General features: G+C 44.7%; 1 long non-coding RNA gene across 1 annotated transcript in view; it reads left to right on the top strand.

Annotated features, from left to right (window-relative positions):
- Positions 1-15,154, top strand: part of LOC140914083 (uncharacterized) — a 53,878-nt gene that overhangs the window by 20,251 nt on the left and 18,473 nt on the right. The window contains exon 2 of the long non-coding RNA XR_012159763.2: positions 14,173-14,281. This is a non-coding gene — a long non-coding RNA (uncharacterized LOC140914083). The remainder of the gene's footprint in view (positions 1-14,172; positions 14,282-15,154) is intronic.

Raw genomic sequence — 15,154 nt, 5'->3', positions numbered from 1 at the left:
AACCTGGAGTAGTGCGTGGGCCTTGGTTCCACTACCAGGTGCTGGAAAGTGGCACAGGACTTGGCCTTGTATCTGAAGACTGTCAGGAATGGCTTGCGGATGGCTGATCCAGTGGGACTTTGATACCCCGGGGAGGGGAGGACAGTACAGTGACCTGGCTGGAGGATGGAGTGATGAAGAGGGAGCACCATGAGTCCTGGAGAGTGAGGGAGGACACAGTGTGAGCAACCAGCAAGAGGGGGATTCTGCCCTGAAAGGAGCTAATACCTGGATGCAGCCATAAAGAGGCATCCCAATGGTGAGTGAATCCCATGACGTAAGGGTATCTGGCTGAAATTTAATGGCCTGTGACATGGAGGAGGTCAGACCCTTCTGGCCTTAAAGTCTATGAAAATATGAAATTCCTGCCTATCCAATCTAGCTACCTCCACTGCCTAAGCAACCATCTAGAGAGACAAGGCGGGTGAGGTAACGTCTGTTATTGGACCATCTTCTATTGGTGAAAGAGACGAGCTTTCAAGCTACACAGAAGTTGGTTCAATAAAAGCTATTCCCTCACCCCCTCTAGATGGTTGCTGAGGCAGTGGAAGTAGCTCGATTGGATAGGCAGGAATTTGTCTCTCTAATATCCTGGGACCAACAAAGGCATAACAACACGGCAAATGAGCAATACTCTGACCGTATCATCACTTCAGTCACTTACCATGACACCTGCCAACCCTTTGATTTGCTGATAAGACAATTTTTAGATTTTTTTTTTTTAATTCAAGAAAAGTCTGAACTTGCTGACTTAGAGGAATATGTGTCTACTCCTTTGTGACTATTGGAGTAAAATGTGGGCAGTTCATTAATCTAAAGGGAGAGGAACTTTTTTTTTGTCTGTAATTAGACCTAGGTGTCTATGTTGGGCTTTTATTTTTTTGTAGCTAGATTTGATTTTAATAACATATGCCTGCATAGGAAGATGAATAGGAACAAAACTGTTGAATAAGCTAAAACTGAAGGAAAGCAATCACACTGGTTATTACCGTAATTACTAAAAATCTTAGTGAAGTCATTATATTTATCAGGCAAATTCTGACCTTTTTACTCATTTGGAGTAGTACGCTACTCATCAATTCTTGTTCCAATAGGAATTAATTGAAGGGAGTTCTATGGCCTATTTTATACAGGAGGTCAGACTAGATTATCACAATGATCCCTTCAGTATCTATAACAGGAGAGGGCAAACTACGACCTGCAGGCTGGATTCGGCCCGTCAGGACTTTCAATCCGGCCCACACAATTGCCAGCCCCATGTCGCAGCGGGGCTAAGGCAGGCCCCCTGCCTACCCCAGCCCTGCACCGCTCCCGGAAGTTGCCGACACTGCGGCCCTGGATGGGTAGGCAGCAGATGGCTCCATGTGCTGCCCTTGCCTGCAGGCACTGCCCCCTGCGGCTCCCATTGGCCAGGAATGGGAAACAGCAGCCAATGGGAGCTTTGGGGGTGGTACCCACAGGCAAGGGCAGGATGCAGCAGAGCCGCCTGCCCCATGCCCAGGAGCCACTGCTGGACATGCTGTCCACTTCCGGGAGCAGCTGTCACCCAGGAGCCACTTGAGGTAAGCAGCACTGGGCCGGAGCCCACACCCCGAACTCCTTCTGCACCCCAACCCCATGTCCTGAGCCCCCTAGACCCCTACTGCACCCCAATCCCCTGCCCTGAGCCTCCTTCTGCACTCTCCACCCCCTCCTGCACCCCCAACCCCCTGACCTGAACCCCCAACCCCCTGCCCCGAGCCCCCTCCTACACCCCAACCCCCTGCCCTGAGCCCCCTCCCACACTCCACACCCCAACCCTCTCCCGCACCCCAGTCCCCTGCCCCAGCTCTACATTCATGGCCCTGCATACAATTTCCCCACCCAGATGCGGCCCTTGGGCCAAAAAGTTTTCCCACCCCTGCTCTATAATCTAGGGATTCATCCCATTGAATTCACTGGGGCTACTGGTGCAGGAAGGTTCCACTCAACATGATTAAGGTGAATCAGGCCCTTGGTGATGCAGGTGAAGCCTTTAAGATATTGGCGATGAGTGTTCCCAGTAGCCATCAGATGGATTTACAATGCATAACTGAAAAACCACAGCCTTGACGTAGATGGAAGAGTTAAAATTCACTCTTTCCACAAGTCCTCCCTGGTGGTGAAATAACATCGTGGCTGAAGAAAGTTAAACTCCCACTCTGGGGATAAAACGTCAGATTTCAGTTTTGCTCATGACCATCTTGAGATATTTAAATGTAACTTTGAGTTTGCTCTAACAGAGGTTAGTACTAACACATACAAATGAAAAAGCCCAGATACAACTGCTCAGCGTTAAACGTTTGCTCCCAAAACCCTCCCCTCCCAGTCCCTGCCACTCAGGGAGTTAAGCAAGTCACTGCCTCCTTATAATAAGGGGGGAGAGGTTTTAACTTGCAAGCTCCTTGTGCCTTACGTAACAAGCTAGATCTCTGCGGCAGTATATGACATGATGAATCTTGCTTTATGTAGAAAAGCATCTTTGGAGTCTTGGGCCTGTGTAACTTGCTTGCGTCAGCAGAATGCAGACAGAAAGCATGAAAGAATGTTACCACCTAAGCCTCTGATTGCTAGAGAGATATTTGCCCACATTTCAAGAGAAGTAAATTTCATGCACTTTGCTCTGTTGGTTTTTGAATGCACTTGTCTATACAAACTATGGTAATTTATTGTTGTTTGACCCTCTTCCACACAGAGGCTAGTGAATTCAGCTCTGCAGAGATACACTTGGTTGCAAAACTCACCAGCCTGATGAACACCTGATTTTGTTTACTGGGTTCCCGCAGTATACTTACTACTTTATCTAAGCATGTGAGGGATAAAGTATAGGACTCGCAGGGCAGCAGAAACCATATCATCCAAGTATATAAGCTTCTCTTCTGAATTCATGTGTTCCACCCCTGCATCATCTAGGACCAAATTCTTGGCAATGGCAACTTTTGTCACTGACCACAATGAGACTAGAATTTGGCTCACAGTGGATGTAGTGAAGGTTTAAATCATGTAACCTCTTCTTGCCTCAGTTTCCCCATCAGCAAACCATGGGTAATAACTCTACCGTGCCCTACAGAAGGCTTCACCCATGGAGCTCAGTAAGAGTCTTCCAATGACTTCAATGGGCACTGGACCAAGAGAAGAAGCTGAATTAATTAATGTCTGAGATCCTCAGTTGGAAGACACGGTAGAAATCCCATTCGCCACTATGCAGAACAGACCCAACACAAGGCCTGTGTGCTACTCAAGTTCCATGTAAGCCCTAAAAATCAGTCTTCATGGATGCTGTGCTGGCCCTCTGCACAGGGGTGAATTTCACGAATAATGAGGATGTTAGTTCTTAACTGGGCAACTCATTTTAGTTGAGAAATTCAAACCAACTCCACACATCTGGAGAGATGAGGAAAATGGAGATAGTTCTTCCATGTTCATTTTTATGTACCCGTGAAACGTTGAAGAAAATTGTTGTGCTTTCTGCTATGGATCTTCACCTTTCTTTCTTCGTTAAGAAAAGGAAAAGATTGATGAATGGACTGGATCTCTCTTTCCTTTCAGTATTTTGTCCTGCTTTGGAATGAATGCAGGAAAAAATATCTCCTACTATTAAAAAAAAAGTAGAAGATGCATGGAAATCCCACCTCAGATCATCAGCTCTCTGCAGGCAAACCAGTGATGAGTCATTGACTTCAGTGTAAAATTCCCAGTGAAGCCATGCTTCTATGACCCATGCCTAGGTAGCCTTCTGTTTTCACACTGTAAATCATGCATTGCCACACTGCCTTGCCAGTTAAATACTATAGCCCTAGAAGTAATGCACGTTACCATAATGAGAATATTTTTTTTTTATCAATTGGCCCATGAAAGTTCACCAAGGAACTACCCATCTCTCTCTCTCATCTTTCTATGGATGATAGCATTGATTTGGTAGAGATGAAACTGAATTTTAATTTGCTCTCTCTCACACAGTTTTATTTTCCAGGTGTGTGTGTATAGCAGGCTTATGTAATAAATAAAAAGCTTTCTGGGATTTTGGTGACATGGGTCACTGCATTTCACGGATTGGTCATATTGGTGATGCTACTGGCCTTACACTGTATAGTCTACCACCATTTACGTTTGAAGTCTCCCCAATTTTACTGTGTCTTGTAACAGTAGATGAAACAAGTTTCCAAGGTCATTGGCAAAACAGGGTTCATACATCTGGGGACAACGAAGCTAGGGAATGAGATCCAGGGCCACCCAGAGGTTTTTGGGGGCCTGGGCCAAAATCTCAAATGAAGACTCCCCACCTTTCCAAAAAATTATCACTGAGGGGAGATGTGAGTGGAGGGTGAGTCTGTCCTACACTGTAGCAGTGGCTCCTGTCCCACTGGGCTGGGCCTGGCTCCCTATTCTAGGGTTTGCAACCTGGCACATGGGATTAACTCCTGCTGGGGGCACCATACAAACTTCATTTAAGGGACCTCCTGCAGGAGAATACTGGATCCGTGCACTCCCCAGCCACCTGGACACTTACCTTTTCTAGCCAGCGCTGTCCACTTTTGGGGCCACACTCAGCCTCTGTAAACCCCCCCCCTTTCCAATGGAAGGAAGGACATGGTCACTTTCAAACTTCTTTCCCTGACAGACTTTCTACTATGTGGACCGTCCAACAAGTTTAACACTGGTGTGTTCAGCAGTTAGTATATATATATACACACACACACAATTCCTAGGGTTTCCTATGGGACCTCCCTGTCTCTCCCCTACTTCTCCATGACCTGAAGGTCATGCTCATCTCTGAGCTCATTGAGTTTAACAAACCATAGCTGCCACAGTAGTGCAGCAGAACTCATGCAGTCGCTGTGTGCAGGATTCTTACTTTTGCTAAGGGTAGGTCAAGAGAAGCGCTCTGCCCCCCTGTGCAGAGTGGTTAGACCCTTGCCAGCTTTCCAGTTCTGGTTAGGATATAGTGTTGGTGCTAGATTCCAGCAGAATATGATGAAGATCTTGCCAGATCCACTGCACTGTTCTCTTGAGGTTTCTGCCAAATTGTGTGTGTGTGAGGGCTAAAGGGGGCATCTTTCTTATTTAACACACAGTTTATATGTCAGGGACAAAGAGGGCTCAGACATCATGTTGAATGGGGTGAAATAAGATGCTGAATAGGAGAGAATAGAATAGAATTCTTAGCCAAAATCTGGTGAGAATATCTTGCAAGAAATGGGTGTGATCAGATCCATATCTGGACCCTAACTCTGGTTCAGCCTTGAACCCCAAACTCTAGTCTAAATGCCAATCCAGATCTCAACCTGATCTAGATCCAAACATTGTTTCCTCCGCCTGTTTGATGTCTGTGTCTGTCTGTCTGAGTAACCACGCTCTCAGCAGGCTGTCTGAACTAAGACATTTATAACTGAACGGAATTAACTCCTTTTGTAAATTAAGCATCTGCTTTTTTTCCTCCACTGGTGAGAACTCGTCAAGAAACTTGAGAAAAGACACAGATGTTGTGCTCGCTTGTACTGGCTCCCAGAGCTAAATTGTGTGACAATTGGAAGGGGCCAAAGAGAGGTTAGGCATAATGGCGAAGAGAGGACAGAATGATTTATCCCAGTCAGTGCTGGGCAGGAGGATATCTTTATCTCTGCAGGGCCCCACAGCTGGCTGATAGAACCCGGCTCTTGTTCTCTTGATAAGCATGCACTCTGCATATATAATTCTTCTGGAGGTTTCCTTCTAGGCTAACTAGTGATTTCTACACACTTTATGCATTTGTCAGATAAAAGATAATGAGACTCTATACATTTCCTGGCAGAGGTTCCTTACTAACTTTTCAATTGCTTCCAAAATCCCCTTATGTAACCTCCCCAGTAGAAATAGATTAGAGGTCTTAATTCTCTTCTTATCACAGACAACACCCATGGGAAGAGAGTCCAGTCTTGCTCTTCCCACCCTCCTTTAGGGATTTGTTTCCAGATCATAACCAAGAGCAGCTTTGGTGCTTGGCGTTCTCATGCTGGATGGGGAACTGGCAGGAATTTATACAAGTAAATATATCTATATCAATAGGTAGCTATCGAGAGAAACCAAAGAAGCAGGCATGCATTTAAAGTACAGGCTCTTATCCTGATGTCAGAATAATGTATATTATTTATCATTGACTAATATTGAATTCAATGGAGCTAGGTCTGTTCACAGCAGCTGAGAATCTGGCCCTTATAAAGTAGGGCTTTACTGAATTCATATAAAAGAACAGATCTCTGTGCTCAGTAACCATCGATTCTACTAGCCTTTGTTTGTGGCTTAAACATATTTTAAACTGGTTATTTTAAGTTTGAGCCAACCCCTGTTGGTGTATCCATCCTTTGTTTATCTCCACAGCTTCATGTTGGATCTGTGGATAAGAAAGCACTGCCTCAGCATAGCCCGTAAGTAGGTCTGGGTTCAATTCCTGGCTCTTCTACAGACTTCTTATGTGCCCATAGGCAAATCCCACTTAAGTCCTATCATGTAAATAATTAATTTTAGTCTCCTTTTAGTGTCCTTGATGGCGTTGTGTGCTGTATCTGGCAATCTGGGCGGTGGGGGGCAGGGGAGGGTAGAGACCTGGTTTCCTTTGAATGGAGGCCTGATCCTGACCGTCTTGTTCTGATTGGGTAGCACCATACTCCCTAATCAGTCCACTAAAGTCAGTGAATGTGGAGGAGAAAGGGACTGTGGAGGGTGGCTGGCACAGGTGGTGTAATCTGGAGGAAGTGATGGAAGTTAAAAGCAGTTCAGATGGAACATGTAGGACAAGTCCCCTGCTGGTTGGCTAGTTTCTGGTACTTGTCCAAGCAAAACTCCGAATTGATTTCCGCTTGAATTTCGTTCAAATAAGCATGGCTGAATTTCTCGCCGTGCGTGTCAGTCTATCTAAAGGCTGCCAATAGTGTAATAGCTGAGCTTCCCGCAGTCTAATGCATTTTATCCTCTGTGGGGTAGGGAAGTGCAGTTATTCCTACTTTACAGCTGGAGAGCTGAGGCCCAGTGAGACACAGGGTACATCTACACTGGAGTAACAGACCCACAGCAGGCTGCAGCTGGCCTGGGTCAGCTTACTCGGGCTCGCAAGGCTCAGGCTGCAGGCTAAAAATGGCTGTGGAGCTGTTCAGGCTTGGGCTGGAGCCCAGGCTCTGGGACCCCCTCTTGCAGTGTCCTAGAATTCAGGATCCAGCCTGAGCCCAGATGTCTACACAGCAATTTTACAGCCCAGAGCCCCACGAGCCTGAGTCAGCTGACCCAAAGCCAGCTGTGGTGTTTAATTGCTGTGTAGACATAACCTAAGTGTCGACCCAGACAGGATAAGCTGGGTACGGGCTAGCTTGAATGCAGCTAGCACAGATAACAGCAATAGTGAAGACAGCGCAGGTGGTACAAGCCTAGCATTGACCCAGGATACCTACTTGGCTCATTAGCCTCTGGACTGTTTTCACTGCTATTACCACACACCCTAGCTGCGTTCTTGGTAGCTTGGGTAAGCTAGCTCATGCACAGCTTACATGGTATGGCCAGACCACAAGGGACTTGCCCAAGCATGTGAGAGCTGGGAATTGAACCCAAGTGTCCTGAGTCCCAGGTGAGGGCCCAACCACTGGCCCATGTTTCTTTGAATTACATTGTGGACCAGTCACTTATGAGCAGGGGTGGAAGGCCCATCCCTGGGGATGTGTAGGACTAGCATGGACCCAGGGATAGACAATATGCTGTAAACATAAGGGCTGTACTGGCTAGGCAATAGACTAAGGCCTGGTCTACACTTACAGTTTAGGAGGACTTGTGGCACCTTAGAGACTAACCAATTTATTTGAGCATGAGCTTTCGTGAGCTACAGCTCACAGCATCACGAAAGCTTATGCTCAAATAAATTGGTTAGTCTCTAAGGTGCCACAAGTCCTCCTTTTCTTTTTGCGAATACAGACTAACACGGCTGTTACTCTGAAACTTACAGTTTAGGTCATCATAGTTGTGGTGCAAAAATTCCACATTCCTGAGCACTGTAGCTACACTGACCTAATCCCCATGTAGATGCAACTAGATCAATGGAAGGATGCTTCCAATTGATCTAGCTTCTGTTGTGTGGGCAAACCTCTTCTGTTGCTGTAGTCTGCCTCTACTCTACAGGGTTACAGCAGCATAGCTATGTAGCTGTGCTGCCATACTACCCATAATTCAGCCATGCCCCACATCACCTAACAGGCCCTCTTTCATCTCTCCTCTCCTATGTTTGATTCACTGTATAACTCCACTGGTGGTGGGATCTACTTTATGAGTATGCACAAAAATCAGACTTTTCATGTTTTAAATGAATTCACTGGGATACTGTATCATGCAGGCAAAAGAATTTCTGCTTAAAGCCAATATGCAGGTTACTAGTGTTTCTGCTTAATCTAGGGGCTGGCAGATAGAATTGGCTTCTCCAGAGACATTGCAAGGCAGCTGTTCCAGTGCCAGAATATCACCAAATTACTATTGATTTTTCCAGCAGGATCCCTGAGTTGTAGGCAAGAGAATTGCTCTTTAGCCCAGCTGCATGTTGTGAGTAAGAGACAATCAGCAAAGTGTAATTAAAGAGACCAGGGCACCTTGCAGAATCAGTGTGTGGTGTGCATTGACAGGGGCTGTCTTACTCCTGTGTGCATCGGTATATCTCTGTATTGTTTCTATAGAACAGAGATTTGAGGCTTTGGGGTATAAATGAGATGAGGAGATACATGGGTTTGCTTGTGCATAGAAATGGGCTTGAGGGATTTGGTGCTACGCAGGAAGGTAGCACTAAGATCAAACAAACAGAGGAAGGTATCAAGTATCAGAGGGGTAGCCGTGTTACTCTGGATCTGTAAAAGCGGCAAAGAGTCCTGGGGCACCTTATAGACTAACAGACGTATTGGAACATAAGCTTTCGTGAGTGAATAGCGACTTCGTCAGACAGCTTATGCTTATGCTCCAATACATCTGTTAGTCTATAAGGTGCCACAGGACTCTTTGCTGCTTTTAGAGGAAGGTTTGTTACCTCAGATCAGTTACCCCAGACAGGTATGTTAAAACAAAAGGCTTCCTCCATTCCTCAAAGCAATTTTCCCCTCACCCATTCCCACTTGCTTTTGTCGTCTCTTCTGATCACACCCTTTGTTCAGTGCATTCCACTTCTTAACGTGAAGCTGATGGTTATGTAACTGTCTCCCATAAACGAAAGAACCTGTTGCTATAACTACATTGCTCATAAATTCATCCTTAACTTCCTGTGTGTCTTTTAGGGAGCTCTCACGGAGTAGAGAGGATGAAGAAGGGTTTATTGTAATAGAAATGATATCCACTATGGTGAGATAGTGTCTTCGTACCAGAGCCTGTTCGGGTTATTTCTTGTACCCCAAGCGAGAACTCAGCGAGACACTGAACCCTAATTTTCTGTTATTACATTCATTTGAAAACCCCTGGAGATTCATAAAAGCTGGACTTGGGTCTCTGCATCTGTATTGATCTTCCAAACTTCTCAGCACTCAGAGTGCTGCAACTGATTGTACCCCAGCCTGTGACCCGTTGGGTTCATCCCACATTATAGTTATGTTATTTCTAACATCTTGTCTTCCTTATGCTAAGACACTCAGTCAAACCAACCGGATCAGAGGAGCTGGAGGCATTGGGAGGAGTGTCATGAGTCTACTGAAGACACAGGCCTCCCCTCACAACCTCATACACACTTGGAACAGAAGGGCTGTCAGCGTGGAACCTGGGGCCCCTTCCAAGGTGGGGCAGAAAAGCAATTACTCCACGTTGTTCTGTGGGATCTGTTGGTGAGAAAAAGGAGCAATGTCAATCAAAGACAACTCCATCAGGCCCAGCTAGGCACTACAAATGTGTATCCAAAATATCATGATCCCTGTCAGGGACCATCAAAGCCTACAGCTCTGAAAGAACCTGGGCGCCAATCTTTATCCATCTCCAGGAGGACATCCTCAGTCATGCAACTAGCACCCCTTTCATATTGTACCCAGGCTTGAAGGCAATATCTGAACTCTAGACAATGCTACAAACTCTGCTGATCACACCCCATCAAGGGAGATTCGAAGCAGACAGAAGATCAGCCAGATTATTAATGACAAAAAATGGTGTCATGAACAGATGTATCCCAAATGCTTCCTTGAAGGTAGCTGCCCCTTTGTCCTCCTCAGTGGAGCTGTAGGTAGCCTTCATCAGAAACAGTTCTAATAATTCCCCCTGGCCTACACCTGCCAGGAAGGGTACAGATCCAAGCCACAGATTGTGAAGCAAACTTCCCCCAGCATGACTGCAGCTCTGTCTAAGGGCTTGTCTACACGGGTAATTAACAGCGCTGCAACTTTCTCGCTCAGGGGTGTGAAAAAACACGCCCTTGAGTGCAGCAAGTTGCAGCACTGTAAAGCATCAGTGTAAACAGTGCCTCAGTGCTGGGAGCCGCATCCCTCGTTGACCTCGTTGAGGTGGGTTTTTTTAGAGCACTGGGAGAGCTCCCTCCCAGCGCTGCGCGTGACCACACAAGGCACATTAAAGCAGCACTTCAGCATTGCCAGTGTAGACTAGCCCTGACTCAGGCAGAGCCTTGGTCACTAGATTCAGGCACAGGTCAAAGTTTCAGCATCCCCTTGTGATTCTGTTCTGCTACAATGGAGCTCGGTCTGGATCTGAACTAGGAAAGGGTAGGAGAGAAGTCCAGGAGGCCAAATTTAGGCTGACAGGTAAGAGATTAAAGTCGAGGACCTCCATGGTAGCATTCTCAGATATGCTTCCAGTTGCACATGCCGGGCTAGAAAGACAGGCAGAACTGCAGGGTCTCAATGAATAGATGAGATGATGATGTAAGGAGGAGGGGTTTAGGTTTATTAGGCATTGTGAAACCTTTTGGGAAAGGAGGACCCTATACAGGAAGGATGGGCTCCACCTAAACCAAAGTGAAACCAGGTTGCTGGCTTGTAAAATTAAAAAGGTTGTAGAGGATTTTTTTTTAACTAAGGGCTGGGGGAGGGCCGAAAGGTGTGTAGGAACACCCATTTCAGGTGGAGGCATCGCTTAGGGATGAATTCATTAAAGGGAGAACTTGATAGCCTAGTAAAAGGGATAGGAAAGAAGCTGGTAAAGTACAGGTAGGAACTAGAGAGGAACAGTCAAACATAAGAGTCCCATTTAAATATTACACACAAAGGTAGACCACTAGGTATTAACAAAATGTACAGTTTATATGTGAATGTTAGAAGCCTAAGTACTAAGATGGGTGCGTGACATTACATGAGGATATTGATGTAATAGGCATCACAGAAACTTGGTAGAATGATGATAAGCAATGGGACACAGTAATATCAGGGTACAAAATATATAGGAATGACAGAGTAGATTGTGATGGTGGAGGAGTGGTACTGTATGTGAAAGAAAGCATAGAGTCACATAAAATAAAAATCTTAAATAAATCAAACTGTCCCATAGAATTTCTATGGATAAAAATTCCAGGCTTAAACAATAAGAGTATAGCAGTAGGAATATACTACCATGATGGTGACTGTGATTGTGAAATGCTCAGGGAAACTAGAGAGGTTACAAAGGCAGAAAAGGCAATAATAATAGGCGATTTCAACTATCCTCATATTGACAGGGTACATGTCACTTCAGGAAGGGATGCAGAGATAAAATTTATAGACACCGTAAATGACTGCTTCTGGGAGCGGCTTATCCTGCAACCCATAAGAGGAGAAACAATTCTTGATTTAGTCCTAACAGTGCACAGGATCTGGTTCAAAAGGTGAATGCAACTGAACTTCTCTGCAGTAGTGACCAAATTGTAATTAAATTTAACATCCATGCAGTGGAAAGACTGCCAAAGAAATCCACCACAGTAGCATTTAACTTCAAAAAGGGAAACTACACAAAAATGAGGAAGCTAGTTAAATGGAGACTAAAAGGAACAGTCACAAGGGTGAAATGCCTGCAAATTGCATGGAGTCTATTTAAAAATACCATAATAAGGGCTCAAATTAAATGTAACTACAAATAAAAAAAAACACTAAGAGGACCTATATATATATATATATATATATATATATGCATGCATGCATGCATGCATGCATGCATGCATGCCACCATGGCTAAACAACAGAGTAAAGGAGGTGGTTAGAAGGCCCCCCCCCCAAAAAAAAAATTGGCAGTCAAATCCTAGTGAGGAAAACAGAAAGGAGCATAAACTCTGGCAAGTCTAGTGTAAAAAATATAAGGTAGGTCAAGAAAGGATTTGAAGAGCAACTACTAAGGACACAAAAACTAACAGCAAAAATGTGTTTCAGTACATCAGAAGCCTGCCAAACAGTCAGTGGGGCCACTGAATGATTGAGGTGCTAAGGGAGCACTCAGGGCAGGCAAGGCTGTTGTGGAGAAGGTAAATGAATTCTTTGCATTGGTCTTCACTGCAGATCTCCACACCTGAGCCATTCTTTTGAGGTGACCAATCTGAGGAACAAATTAATGAACTAAAGAGTAATAAGTCACCGGGACCCAATGGTATTCACCCAAGAGTTCTGAAGGAACTAAAATGTGAAATTGCAGAACTACTAACTGTGGTATGTAACCTCTCTCTTAAATCAGCCTCTGCACCAGCTGCCTGGAGTGTAGCTAACGTAACACCTATTTTTAAAAAAGGCTCCAGAGGTGATCCTGGCAATTATAGGCCAGTTAATCTAACTTCAGTGTTAAGCAAATTGGTTGAAACTATAGTAAAGAACAGAATTATCAGACACAGAGATGAACACTACTTTGGGGAAGAATCAACACTGCTTTTGCCTCACCAATCTATTAGAATTCCTTGAGGGGCTCAACAAGCATGTGGACAAAGGTGATCCAGTGGATCTAGTGTACTTGGACTTTTAGAAAGCCTTTGACAAGATCCCTTACCAAAGGCACTTAAGAGAAGTAAGTAGTAATGGGATAGGAAGGAAGGTCCTCTCATGAATCTGGTGACTGGTTAAAAGATAAACAAAGAATAGGAATAAATGGTCAGCTCTCACAATGGAAAAAGGTTAATAGCTCCAAGGATCAGTACCGAGATCTGTGCTGTTCAACATATGCATAAATGGAAAAAGGGGTAAGCAGTGAGGTGGCAAAATTTGCAGATGACAATTACTTAAGGTAAGTTCAAAGCTGATTGTGAAGAGTTATAAAGGTATCTCACTAAACCTGGTGACTGAATTGCATCTGACATTTTATGTTAAGTGTAAAGCAATGCATATTGGAAAAATAATCCCAACGATACATAAAATTGTGTTCTAAATTAGCTGTTACTACTCAAGAAAGATCTTCTTGAGTCATCCTGGATAGTTCTCTGAAAACATCTGCTCAGTGCACATTGACTGTCAAAAAAGTGAACAACGTTAGGCACCATTAGGAAAGGGATAGATAATAAGACAGAAAATATCATTATGCCACTACATAAATCCATGATACGCCCACACCTGGAATACTGCATGGAGATCTGGTCGCCCCAGCTCAAATGATATCATTGGAAAAGGTGCAGAGAGGGCAACAAAAATGATTCGGGGAATGGAACAGCTTCCATATGTTCAGCTTGGAAAAGAGAAAATTAAGCGGGAATATGATTGAGGTCTATAAAACCAAGAATGGAGTGGAGAAAGAGAATTAGGGAAGTGTTATTTACCCTGTCACATAATACAAGAACTAGGGATCACCTATTCAATTAATAGGCAGCAGGTTTAAAACAAACATAAGGAAGTATTTCTTCACACAACACACAGTCAATCTGAGGAAATCATTGCCACTGGATGTTGCGAAGGCCAAAAGGATAACTGGATTCAAAAAAGAATTAGATAGGCTCTTGGAGGATAGGTCCATCAGTGTTAGCCAAGAATGGTAAGAGATGCAATCCCATGCTCTTGGTGTCCCTAAATCTCCAGCTGCCAGAAGCTGTGACAGGACAACAGGGGATGGATCACAGCAAATTGCCCATTTCTGTTCATTCCCTCTGAAGCATCCAGCACTGGCCATTGTCAGAGACAGGACACTGGGCTAGATGGGCCATTGATCTGACACAGTATAGCCGTTCTTATATTCTTATTTTATCCACAGAGCAGCAAGGAAATTCCTCAACCTGGGGGAAAGAACTTGACTTTGCTTCCAAGCGAAGGCAGGCCAGTCAGGCAAACCATCCACGATCTGCTGTCTGGCTTAGGTGGAGGTAAGAACAATTGATCAGAACTGGAATAAGGTATCTCCTGCCACTGGCTTCCCTCTTGCTTCTTTTGTCACAGGCAGTCAGTCTCTGAGCCACAGTGACCTGGGAGGGGGAGACAAGTGGCTTATAGGAGTTGCTAGTTGGACAGTGATGGTCAAAAGTTTATTAGAACATCCCATCAGACTATTGACAGAGAGGTCTGTTGGCTGGATAGAGGTTAAAAGAGTCCTTCAGAGCATTAAGCCCTCTGCAAAAATAGGAGCTCTTCTTAGCAGGTTGGCCACTGAGGTAGTCCATTGTGCATGGTCGTGCAAGTTTGGAGCAGTTCCTGACCAAACAACAGTTCGATGCTTGGCCCTGAATGTTTTATTAGATGCTGTTTAGAATCATCTCATTGTTCCCTTGTACTCGCCCATCTGTTGGTTGTAGTCACCCGTTGTATTCTATCACATACTTATGCTATAAGATCTTTGGGGCAGGTGGGTACAGAACCTAGCACAGTGCTTGACTAGGCCTTCTAGGTGCTACCCCAATACGAATAATAGATAATTATTATTAGTTATTGAGGGGTAAAGATGCAGAGCTCTAGGAGGAATTACTTACACAATCTCACTTTGCTACAGGACTGGCATACCCTGAGAAAACTGGCTTCTATGGGAAGATCCATGGTTATGATCAAAACAACAAATGTGATGGATATTTTCTAGGGTATTGAATTCTAAGACTAATCACTTAAGGACCTAAGCATGGATTAAAAGGCCTCCCAAGATAGGTAAAGGCTCATAATGGGCCAGTTTCATAGCTGGAGTAAGTCGGCATAACCCCATTGAATTCAATGGGGCTATGCTGATTTATACCAGCTGAGGATCTAGTCCT

Source organism: Lepidochelys kempii, chromosome 7 (genome assembly GCF_965140285.1).
Source record: "Lepidochelys kempii isolate rLepKem1 chromosome 7, rLepKem1.hap1, whole genome shotgun sequence".
Classification (NCBI taxonomy): Eukaryota; Metazoa; Chordata; order Testudines; family Cheloniidae; genus Lepidochelys; species Lepidochelys kempii.
This window is presented reverse-complemented; position numbering and strand designations above follow the sequence as displayed.